The sequence below is a fragment of the Carya illinoinensis genome, chromosome 8, assembly GCF_018687715.1.
Source record: "Carya illinoinensis cultivar Pawnee chromosome 8, C.illinoinensisPawnee_v1, whole genome shotgun sequence".
NCBI lineage: Eukaryota > Viridiplantae > Streptophyta > Magnoliopsida > Fagales > Juglandaceae > Carya > Carya illinoinensis.
Window position 1 is genome coordinate 8,554,775 of NC_056759.1, and position 13,850 is coordinate 8,568,624.

Here is a 13,850-nt window from a genome sequence, read left to right on the forward strand (position 1 = left end):
ATGGATTTGAATGCTTGAGAAACCAAAAAAAAAAAAAAGAGAGCTTCGTTCTTTTATTTTAATTTTTTTCCTTTTAATATGACCTAATAGTACCACGTGGCACTATCAGATTAAGCGGTCTATCGAAGCAGTAAACTTATATGACCAAATAGCATTCCTTGTGATAAAATCTCTAGAACAAAAAATAGATAGTCTCTCATGCCACAATTCAAATGACATGGAGTAGCGTAATCTCATCACGTAATAAGAGGTTTAAGATATGAGTTAAGTTGAAAGTTGAATAAAATATTATAAGAATATTATATTTTAATATTATTATTATTATAAGATTTAAAAAAGTTGAATTATTTATTATATTGTGTATGAATAATGAGATGAAACATTTCTTATATCCAATCCGAACTAAGACATTGTGAGAATTATCATTGGTGGAGTTAGAGCAACGATATACCTGTATGGATTGTTTTACAACTCATTAATGTGACAGTGCCACCTTATTAAAAATGTTAAAAGAAATTTGAACCGAATCCTTTAAATTCTACATAATTTCAGTAAGAAATGTAAAAAATTAAAGTTAAAATGGTAAGTATATCATTATTTGTGGATTAATGAGTGATCGATCCATAATTCTATGGGTGTAACTTTTTATTATTATTATTATTATGAAAAATGATTAACCTATATTAAATAAATGATTAGCTTTTTTATTACAATTCTTTTGCAATTCTATAATAAATAATTGAAAGTTTTATAAAATTGTAATAAAGTTACATGCTTGCACTAATTAATTATAAAATACGTTACAATATATCATTAGTCATTATTATTACTTCTTTGATAGGTGGATTCCACTGTCCAGACTCCAGAATACGCTCTACAGCACTGTGAAGGTTGGGACGGAGCTGACAGATTTTCTTTCAACACGTGGCTTGTTATTGTTTAATCCGGGTTTGTTCAAGATCTCAGAGTCTTTATATTGAGTTGTTGCATCAAACTAAGCTCATTAAATTAATCATAAATGAGATTTATTATTTTTTTAATTTTTATAAAAAAAATTAAATTCATTTTAACATACACATTTTAATCTTAAAAAGTTAAACTCATTTTAATAAGATTAACAAAATATTATTATTTACAACTCAACTTAACTCATCTCAATATCTAAATGTAATCTTAGGCCTCATTTGATTACACAAGTTATTTAAACTAATCTCATCTCATTTCATTTAATCATTATGTTTTTATCAAACTCTCAAAAATTTCAATAAAAAATTTAACTTTTTTAAATTTTAAAATAAAAATAATATTAAAAAAGTTATATTTTAATAATATTTTATTCAATTTTTATCTCAATTCATTCATATAATCAAACAGTACTGCCACTTTGCCTATGCAGCTGGGTGTGTCTTATAATAAATTTGTATTTATTATTATTTTTTAATATTTTATACATATTTATAAAAAATATATAAAAACTTATTAATAATCACTCTCTTAATTATTAAATAAAAATAAATAAAATAGACAAACACTCAAACTGAAAGGGCAAACCGGGATAGTATCATTTTCCGTTGAAGAAATATATAAATACTTTTCGTAAAAAGGACTTTGCTTTAAGGCTTGTTGCGTGATGCGTGATGCCCCTTTCAATTTACACATCTCTTTTGGCGTCCACTTTGTGTGAAATCAATCCAACCATCCTAATATTTAAGGGAAATGCTTAGGCATACAGAGTAACTCTCGCCAAAAGAAAGAATCAGTGTCTTTCCGTAGTCCTCGTTTGGGAGAGTGTTGAGTGGGTCAGATGGACGAAATCGAATACCAATTGGGTAACCTGAGATTGACGGAGGAAGAAGAAGCTGTTATTGAGCTTCCTCAAGGCAACAAAGATGAACTACAACGAAAGGGAGGGAGAAGTCTCATTGGCAAGGTTTGTTCCGACAGTGTGGTAGGGAAGGAAGTTATTGCCAATACTATGGAGAAAATCTGAAGAATAAGTAAACATGTAGTTTTCCTAGAGGTTGATAAAAATGTTTTGTTATCACCTTTGCCAATCATGCTGATAGGCAACGAATATTGGATGTAAAGCCCTGGCTTTTTGCTAATATATTATTCATGATCTTGCCTTATGTTGGGGTATTACAGCATACTAAGATGCAATTTAGCAAAGAATCATTTTGGCTGCAAATCCGTAACCTATCCCTGGGCTTTATGACGGAAGATTGGGGAAATCGCATTGGTGCCTCGGTGGGTAAAGTGCTTGATGTTGATGTGGATGAAGATGGGATATGTTGGGGCAAGTGCCTGAGGGTGAAGGTGGAAATGGAGTTACAAAAGCCTATTGCTAGAGGCAAGACCATAATGGTGAATGGTAAAAAACTTTGGCTTAGTTTCAAATATGAGAATCTCTCAAAGATTTTATTTTAGTTGTGGATAGATAATACGTGGGGACAAGTGCTGTCTGAACGAAGGAGGTTATGATCAGACATCCAACTCTCAGTTTGGTCCTTGGCTCCGGGCTGAGGATAGCTACTGGCGGCGGCTAGTTTTTACTCCTTCAAGTGGTAACTTGAATGGACATGAGGAAGGCTCAAAGGACCCTGCAAAGGAGGCAATGAACAGTGAAGCAGAGAGGTCTATAGGTAGCACTGCAGGTAGGAGGTTGACAAAGGATTTGGGCCAAGATCAAGTCAGAATCAGATCTAACTATAGCAAGAATTACGGCTACAAAGAGGGAACTGAGAAAATGGATACTTTTCAGGCGGAGTTGGCGGGAGATGCTAGGGAGCCTTCTTTTGAGGATAAGATTGATGGGACACGGTTTCGGGCGGCCCAGAATACAGTCAAGAGCCTACATAGAGACAAGTCCTTAAATAGGGAAGACATGCATGTAGGACAGGAAACAACTATAAAAGTGTTGGGTCTAACTGTTTCGGGCCTGGCAAATAAGGCCGTTGGGAAGTCTGTTGTTGATGATGGGCCAAAGATCCAGTTACAAGATGGGAAGCCTGTTACTAAGGGGAAACTTGCGATGGAAATTGTGAAAGTTAAAAAACAGTTGAACCTTTGTTTTCAGATAAAGGCAAAAGCTCCTGGTGTGGTTTTCTTGATGGAAACCAAACTGACACAAGTGCGAGCCATTAAGGGGGCTAGAAAGGCTAAGTTTGAAGGGTGTGTAGCAGTAGATGCAGTGGGTGGAAACGATGGTTTGATGATTATATGGAAGCAAGAGGTCCAACTGGAACCAGTGAATTACTCTCAAAGGCATATTAATGTGCTTATGAAGAATGATGATGACAACTCAAGATGGTTGTTAACTTGCTTTTATTGACATCCTAATACAAATAAGAGTAGGGAGGTATGGCAGTTTTTACAATCATTCAACCCTATTAATATGGGGTGGTGTATTATAGGAGATTTTAATAAGGTGCTTTCCCATGATGAAAAGTTGGGAGGCAGGGCAAGATTAGAGAATCAAATGAGGTTGTTCAAAGAGGTATTTGAAAATAAGAGTAGGGAGGTACGACAGTTTTTACAATCATTCAACCCTATTAATATGGGGTGGTGTATTATAGGAGATTTTAATAAGGTGCTTTCCCATGATGAAAAGTTGGGAGGTAGGGCAAGATTAGAGAATCAAATGAGGTTGTTCAAAGAGGAATTTGAAAATGGCAACTTATTTGATTTAAGGTGGAGGGGGGCTAAATATACCTGGTGCAACAGTCACGAGGATGAGACTTTTACCAAGGAGAGACTTGATCAAGGTTTGGCTAATAAAAGGTGGATGAAGGCTTTTCCGGATACTAAAGTAATCACGATGACTGCAATATGTTCAGATCACAGGCCTATATTGCTCGAGGGTACGCATGGCAAGGGTGCAGGGGTACAATTTCAACCTTAGTTTAAGTATGAGGTGAATTGGGCAAAGGATGAGAGATGCAGCGACACAATAGTTGCAGTCTGGCAAAGAGAAATAGGTTTATCAAGCCAAATCAGTATGCTGCAAAGAAACCTGGAAAACTGCAGTAAGGGACTTCAGAAATGGAGCAGGGCTTTAAGAGGAAACATAATAGTAGCTATTAAACAGAAATCCAATGAGAACAAAAAGTTGCAATCTGAAGAGAGGGCTAATAATATGGGAGCTCTGAAAAGATTACAAAATGAGGTGGGTTTCTTACTCGATCAAGAAGATGTTAGATGGAAACAAAGGGCCAAAACTCATTGGTTAACACAAGGGGATAGAAATACTAAACTATATCATGCTTGTGTTAATCAAAGGAGGAAAAAGAATCTAGTAAAAAAGGTAGTGGATGGGAAAGGTAAAGTCCTATTGACTAAGGAGGAGGTGGCAATAGGATTTTGGACTCATTTCACCCAAGTTTATCAGACCTCTAACCCATCAGGCAGGTCTATACAGCATTGTTTGACTGGAGTGGAGCATAGAATTTCTCTGGGTATGAGGGAACAACTAGACAGAGAATTCAAACCAAAAGATGTCGAAGCTGCCTTAAAACAAATGTCACCATTCAAATCTCTAGGGCCAAATGGGTTCAATGCTAGTTTCTACCAAGATCACTAGGGGTACTGTTGGCTCTGATGTGGCCCAAACTGTTCTAGACTTTCTCAGTAGTGGGGTGATGCCCCTAGATCTGAATCACACTCTCATTGCTTTGATTCCTAAGGTTAATTCCCCCAAAATTGTTAATGATTACAGGCCTATCAGTCTCTGCAATGTTTGGTATAAACTTATCTCTAAAGCTTTGGCAAATAGACTTAAACTACCATTGCAAAAAATTATCTCTTGGAACCAAAGTGATTTCATTCCTGGTAGATTAATTACAGACAACATTATGGTTGCCTATGAGGTTCTCCATACTATGCATTCGAGGCAAAAGGGAAGGGAGGGTAGTATGGCCATCAAATTGGATATGTCTAATGTGACGCCCCCAAATTCCGTTTGGGATCGGACGGACATTTGAAGCGTCGAGACATGCAACACAAGGTTACCTGCCCCCGTTCATGACATATAAGATGCAATGTTCCTAACATGCATCTAACATTATGCAATATTCGCAGCGAATAATTTTTTTCTTTAGCAATACTATGCACCAAATTGAAAATATCCCAAATGCTTAAAACATACTTCATACATAAAGACCCATTGAGTAGATCACAACACTAGTCCAAAATGGTTATGATCCAAAAAATACTAAAGATGCAACTCCATTGTACAAGTAGTAATTTACGTTAACTACTATATTAACATTGACGTCGCACAGTCGCTTAGTCAACTGTGTCTAGTTAATCAACTCCTGATTCTCCTTCAGGTCCTGTAACAAGATCTACCATTCGGGGGGAATGGTAGTTGGGACTACCAAAGTGAGATTTGATTACAAATCTCAGTAAGTTAACAAAAAACTTCCACACAAGCTAATGATGCATGCATGACAGTAAAAACATAAATGCATAATCAAATTCATAAGTAATTAAAGCATAACTTGGCGTACAACATAACATAATTGACATAACTTAAATTGAAACATGAACTGAACTTGACTTGACATGAACTTGATCTGAAACTTGACTCAACATGAAAAATACATACTCCACAGTTGTTGTGGCCCCATGTATTCTACGTGTAAATACATACTCCACAGTTGTTGTGGCTCCATGTATTCTACACAAACTTGACTTAACATGAAAAATACATACTCCACAGTTGTTGTGGCCCCATGTATTCTACGTGTAAATACATACTCCACAGTTGTTGTGGCCCCATGTATTCTACACAAACTTGACTTAACATGAAAAATACATACTCCACAGTTGTTGTGGCCCCATGTATTCTACATGTAAATACATACTCCACAGTTGTTGTGGCCCCATGTATTCTACACAAACATAATGTACTCAAGATGAAACGTGACTGGAATACAAAAGGACTGAAACCCTGACGTAACATAACGTGACTTGAACATAACTTGAAATACATGACCAACTTGAGATAGAAATATTTCGTAACATGGCATAATATATAATAGACAACATATTTAACATGACATATTTGCAACAGTGAATATTACATGACTTGACATACATGTAATAGATGGCATACTTAGCATGGCGTACTTGTAATGTACAGTAATACATAACAGAATATATTATGTAACAGATAAAAATTGATGACAGAATAAATTCTGTATAATAGACAATTATGTGATAACTTGGCATGGCATGACATATATGATAACACACATACATACACTGTAGTTCTTTTACTTAGCACACATACACAGTAGACTGCTAGTAAGTTAAAAGCTAACTTACCTCGATCTCTGCGTTTCTTATAAAACTTCAAGTGCGACCACGAGGAACTGTAATTAGTGATTCTAAAAGTTAGAACTAAATCACTAAATATTTGAAATATGGAAAATACTAACTTAAAGAGTAAAATTTTCATTTTACTCTCTACATGTGGAAAAATGACCGTTTTACCCATAACTTAAGGATTTTGCATACTAACTCCAAAAGTTTCTAAAATTTACATTCCTCATGTAAATTTTGTCCTAAACTTAAATATCAACTCAGAAAAATTTAAAACAAAACACAACTATGAAGAACACACTATGGCCTAAACATCCATAGGACATTTCCCTTGATTTTTGTTACAATTCCTTCCAACTTCAAAACTCATGCTTAAACCAAAATTTTGCAACAAACATCTTCCAATCCTAAGTTCAAAACCATACTTAAAACATCCATTTAGAAAAAGCTAATAATCAATACCAAACTTTTTTTTTTTGTAAAAAGATCCAAGCACTTGAATCACAAATTTTGACCTTAAATCAAAACATCTCCAAGAATTTCAAAAATCAAATCTTACTTCTAACATATTCATATTATCATCCTACCATCAACCATGCTTTAAATCATCAAACTAAAGTCACAAAAATCACAAAATAACATTTGGAGTTTTTGGTTTTACACTTAGTTCAAAAACAGAAACTTTTTCCTCAACTAGTTTTGATAAATCTCTTGATCTATGACTTATAAATATATGATCTTCAAACCAAACCATCACATGGTTTAAAAAGATGTCCTAAAACATATATAAGCTTCTAATTCAAGATCACATGGTTAGAAATGAACCAAAACATAAATTTAGCCAAGAATATCCACACTTTGGCTTATTTGAATATCTCTTTGCATAAAATTTCATATCTTTGAAACTAAACCAAATATTTTCAAAATAATAATATAAAATGTATATAAGATGCTTAGGATCCTCCAATAAAATTATCAAAGTCATTGGAATAGGTTTAGACCACCAAAGAGTTAAACTTTCTCAAAACAGAAACTGTTTTTCTTCTTCCAGTTTCTAAGTTTCTAAATCTAAGAAAATCTTTCATCAAAACCTTTAATCATGCAAAAATCCTCAACCAATAGTCACATATACATGTTAACAATACTCCATAAAAATTTCGGACCAATATCTATCCATTAGCTTGGTCAAAAACTCCAAACTATAACATATTCTCCAGTTTATCTCCCAGAATGACCTTTCTATAGTTTACACAATATTTGACTGACCAAATGATCTTCAAATGGGGTAAATAAGATATCCATGTAAACTAGACTAAAAAATGAACAACTTATATGAAGAAGATTTTATGATAAAACACTTAAAAAAGCTTCGAAATGGGTGTGCAAAAGACCTCCTAAAAGCTGTCCAAGAGAGAGTGTTTGATATTCTTTCAATGGAAAGTGTAAATGAAGATAATTTCGTGGGGAGATGTGGCTGGAGATACTTATGGATGAGATATGGAAGAGATGAGGCTGGAGTTGAGAGTTGAGTGTAGTTTTCTCCTACCCAAAATATCTATAAAAGATTATCTCATAATATTCTATCCAATAGTATCTACAAAAAATCAACTTAAGATATTTTTATCTAATAATATCTATAAAAATCAACTCAAAATATTTTTACCCAATAATATTCATGAAAATTACCTCAAGATATTTCTTTTTATCCAATAATATCTACAGTTTTGAACAGACGTTTTGTCCGAAAATATGAAAAAATGTTATTGCGCCATAAGACTTTAAATAACCCTCCGAGTCTAATGGCACAAACCATAATACATTTTGACACTTCTAACTATCTCCAATAATCAAAAACACACTTCTGATACCATAGTAAATAATAACACTAACTATGTAGTTAGACAAAAACCTATACGATTAATGGATTCGTGAAAACTTATGGGGTTTTCACGAGGTTCCTAAAGTTAATAGAAATTTCACAATTGAATTTTTAGCGGGCTGTTACATCTAAGGCCTATGACAGGAGGGAATGAGATTTTCTGTAGACAATGTTGAATAAGTTGGGACTCAGTGAAAAATGGATTAAACTACTCATGGCTTGTGTTAAATCTGTCACTTACTCTGTGGTTGTCAATGGGATCCCAGGTGATGTTATCTTACCTTCAAGAGGGTTAAGGCAAGTGAATCCTCTTTCCCCTTACCTATTCTTGCTTTGTGCGGAGGGTCTAAGTATTTTATTGCAACAAGCTTAATCAAAAGGCCTCATCAAAGGAGTGGTAGCCACAAGAGGAGAGGCATAAGGATCAACCACCTCCTATTTGTTGACAATTGTGTGATATTTTGTAGGTCTAAGCTTGAGGAATGGTTCAACATTCTCCATCTATTAAATGTTTATGAAATCTCCTTTGGACAAACCCTGAATAGATAGAAGACTTCCATCCTCTTCAGCCCAAATACTAAAGCTGCAACAAAAGAGTGTATTTCTCAAAATGCTGAAGGTGTCATATGCGATAGCTACAACAACTACCTAGGTTTGCCTACTGTGGTAGGTAAATTAAAGTATAACACTTTCTGAAGGCTTAAAGAAAAGATTTGGAAGAGGATCAATAGCTAGAAGTCAATCTTTCTCTCTTCTATCGGAAAGGAAATCTTTATTAAAAGTGTACTGCAGGCTATACCAGCATATATAATGAGTGTATTTAGGCTGCCCAAGATCTTACTTAAAGAAACTGAAGCAATGATTACTAAATTCTTGTGGAGCCACAAAAAGGATGGTAAATGTATTCACTGGAAATGTTGGAACAATCTCGGTTAAGCTAAAAGCATGGGAGGATTAGGATTCCATGATCTAAACTGTTTTAATAGAGCATTACTCGCAAAACAAGGGTGGAGAATTATTCAGGAGCCCTCCCCATTGGTGGCTCAGATCTATAAGGAGAAGTACTTCCAAACAAGTCACTTTGTAGAGGCAAAAGTAGGTACTGTCCATCCCAAATTTGTATAAGCATTATGTCTATAATGGACTTGATTAAGGCTGGTTTTGTTTGGAGAGTTGGCAATGAAAAGAGTATTAAAGTATGGAAAGACAAATGGGTGCCAATCCCTTCCACCTTCCAGATTCAATTGCCTCTTACTATGTTGGAGTCTAATGCAACAGTGGATGTTCTAATTGATGAAGAGAGTTAGACTTGGAAAAAAGAAGTGGTGCATGCTGTTTTTAGACAAGAGGAAGCTCAATGTATATGCAGCATTCCTATCAGTACTAGGGGGATGGAGGATAAAATCATTTGGCGTTTATCAGACAAGGGGATCTTTTTTGTGAAAAATGCGTATTTTACTGATCTTGCTAGAAAGAAATAGAAGGAAGGGGAGTCCTCAATTGGTGATCAAAATGAGGGGCTTTGGAGGAATATTTGGAGGTTGACAAGCTCAGGTAAGGTTAAACAATTACTTTGGAAAGAGCTAAAAGGAATCTTACCCAACAGAAGCGATCTTTTTTAAGAGAATGATTATAGATAGCTCAAAGTGCCCAGTCTGCAACATTGAGGAGGAAACAATAATTCATGTTTTGTAAAAATGTCCAGCTTCAGCTGACGTATGGGGGGAGGAAAATAGTCCAGTAAAAAAATGGAGATTGAATTATGATGACTTTTTGTCCTTATAGTCTGATCTTCTATCTAGACTAGAAGATGACAAACTGGACTTAGTAGCTGCTGTGCTCCATGGTTTATGGAGAAGGAGAAATGATCTCGTTTTTTAGGAAAACTCAAAGGTCCTTCTATTGTGATTCAGATGGTAGTACAGGAATTGGAGGCTACCAAGCTAGCTCAAGCAAAGAGTAGGGAGATTCAAAGAGGAGTAGCAACTAGGAATGTAAGAAGAATTTGGAGACCTCCATTGCCTGACTTTGTGAAGGCTAATGTTGATGCAGCTTTGGACAATAAGTAGAGAAGGATAGGGATTGGCATTGTCGTGAGGGATTTCAGGGGGGAAGTTCAAGTGGTACTAGCTGCCCCAAAGGATGCTATTAGATCAGCCAATGTCTATTAGATCAGCCAATGTTGCAGAGAGTTTGGCATTGTTGCGAGCTATTTTCCTATGTAATGAACTGGGTTATAGGCAGGTGCTCCTGGAAGGAGATGCAAAGGCAATGGTGGATGCTGTCAATTCTACTTCTACTAACTTCTCCTGGTCAGGGCAAGTGATTGAGGACATCAAGTCTGTTTTGTCTTCTCAACCAAATTGGTCTTTATCTTTCTCGGGTAGAGAAGGAAATAAAGCAGCCCATGCAACTGCAAAGCTGGCATTATCTTTAGGCTCTGAGTATATATGGATGGAGAAGGTACCTGTCGAGGTGCTCCCCTTCGTTACCTTAGATAAATCTTGTATCAATTGACAATTAATGAATTAAAGTTTCATTTCAAATAATAAAAAAAGCTAAATGCTAAGGCCATAGCTGGTAGCTTCCGCTGGCCTCTTTTATTTATTTTTTATTTAATGATCAAGTAAACATTTTTTAATAATGTTATGATTTGTTTTAAAAAAATATTTAAAAGTGATAAAAAGATACATATAAAAAGAGCTAAAAATAAAAACACACACTACAACTAGCGGTGGTTCCCAACGACTAGCGGTAGCTGTAGTGCTGCCCAATATTTAAGAAGTAATGTTAGGTATAAATTTTAAGTGTGTAAATTTTACGTAAATTCTTCAAAAAAATCAGGACACTTTAAAAATGATTTTTTACACATTTTTTTTTTCTTTTAGCGGTAAATGGTTAGCTTTTTTTTTTTTTTTAAATTTTATTTTATAAGAGTATGCGCAAGATTTGTATATTTGAGACATGAACATATAATTAATCATTACCCTACACATATTATATTTAAAATCTAATGAATATAATTTTTTTCTGTGAGAATATTATATACATGGAATTAGATTTTTGTTTTAAGCATGTGAGGTACTAGTCTACCTAATTTTATTTTTTTTTTGAAATAGACTTCATTTCATTTTTGAATGAAGGAAGTTACAGCTATGACTAATAATAACGGGTGACAAGCCCCGATTACAAGCCAACTACCCATCGGTTGTACGCTCCCCCGCGCACAACTTTCATTGCGCCGGACAATGTCTAAAACTTCTAAACTCTTCAATGACAAAACCGTACTGAGATGCAAGACTCTGTAAAACAGAAGTGTCCATCTCGGCTTGTCTGCGAGAAAAACAACACAATACGTCTTCACCCTCCAATGGAGGAGAGGAACTACCCAACCTTCACCCTTCATAGGAGGAGATGACTCACACCCCTCATCCCCAAAAGAGGAGAGGACTTACCTATTTCAAAAACATATTTATTCGAACCAAACAGACAACTGAAAACCTATCCTATCAGACCACTTGAAAAAACAAAATGAAAAAACACCCTATACTCTTCATAGGCGCACCCACTAGCCTTCGGCCCATCCACTTGCTGCACCTGGGATTTCTGACACCACCCCACGGTCTCCACGGGTAACAGACCATATTCTGCATAGCACTCTTCCACAAAGCAACCGAAACCATCATGCACAGAAGCAAAATAAATCACCTGCTTCGTCTCGTCACCATCGCCAGCCCATAACCACCAAAATAAGCCATCCTCCACTACGGTTAGGAGAGACGAAAACCAGAGACGAGACCCAGAGACCACAAAAACCAGAGGTGAAAAACCATGAAAGGAATCACAGAAAAACTGCCCCCCTTTGCGGCCACCATAACCTTTATTACAACTGGAAAAAACTGAATAAAACCAGGCTAAACAAACAAAGAAAAGATAATGACAAACTCAGATTAACCTGTAACAAATAAAATAGAAACCAAAAAGGAAAACCTAGCACTGTCGCTGACGCCCTTTTCCGACCATCATCCGTGAGGAAACACTGTGAGTTATGGCCAAGCTCTGCCCCAGAAGAGACACCTTATCCCCCTCATGTGCGTTGGCATGCCTCCCGAACAACTCCTATGTTTTCTATGGATAAAACAGAGTACCATAACCCCACAGAAAACACCCCAACCACATAGAAAACATCGCCTCCTAGAACAAGCTGCCTTGACCCCGTTCATGCCGTAAAACCTCCAACGTATCCCCTCAGCAGACCATTCATCCAGGCAACCTCACGTACACCTCTCAAGCACTCCTAACTTCATTTTATACGTAAGAGACTGGGTCTTTGATTTTATACTCCTCTCCGCCAAACAGTTAGGAACACCGGACTGGATCTTTGATTTTCAGCCACCCAAACCACGGCCAGACAAAACCGAGGTCCTCCACCTTCATCGTGAAAACTCCCCTCCCAACATTGTGATTTATGGTTGAGGAACTCGGAGGCCAAGCCTGGTTGTGCCATTCGACTCCCCTGAGATTGGCCAACAGCTTTTATTCTCAAAACTAAGCACACAAAAAAACACTAAAGAAGAAAACCAACACAAAACTGAAATAAAGAGAGAGAGAGGAGGGCTCCCACCTCCCTCAAACGTTTACTCCGGACTTGTTTTCTAGAGAGAAGGTAGAGGTTCTCTCACTAGGTTTTTTACAAAAATTGTTACTATGTTAGTGCTAGTGTACTAGTCTACCTAATTAAAAAGAAAAGAAGAGAAGAGAACGCATGGTATTTGGATTTATTTATTTATTTGCTATATAATTTTTATTTCACAGTAACATCCATGTTTGGATTTTGAAATTTCCCCAAATGATCAAACATAGTCCCTATGTGTTCGCATGAAATGAAGCCAATAAAGACAGCAAAAATAGAAACGAAAACAGCTAGTAAATTGAAGTTTAACAATAAGTGCCCCGTTGCTACTTGGTTGAAACATTACTTATATATTTTGTACAAAATAACATATATATATATATATATAATTTATATAGAAAAGCTATTAGAAGAGGGCTATGTTAAGGGAATGTTTTGGGTTTCTTTTTATGGAGTCTGATTTTATTTGTGTGCTATCCATTTTGAGATCCGATTTGACAAAGATTCATTGTGATTTTTTGGTGAATTTTCAATAAGACTAGAGCCACGGTATCATGCCATTGCAAATGCTACATCCAAGGTTTTATGATTATGTTGGCTTTTGGGAGATATGGGTGCCCCTCAAACGATTTGTTCTCCAATTTATTATGACAATCGTAGTGCCATACTGATTACTCGTAATAATGTTTTCCATGAGCGTGCTAGATATATTGAGATTAATTGTCTCTTCATTAGGCATCATCTTCAGCAAGACACTTTTTTTTTTTTTCATTTCTTATGAATACCAGCTTGTTGCTATTTTCACGAAATCTCATTCACGTGATTTTATGATCTTGTTTCCAAACTCAAGTTGGTTCTACTATCTAGAGTTTGAGGGGATGTTGATGTATATTATTTTGGTTAGAATACTAACAAGATTAGGTTGGCCTATAATTTGTTAATTAGAATACTTCAATACTTCACTTGGCCTCTTTTCCTATAAATGTACATGTTATTCATTTAGAAATGATAGAA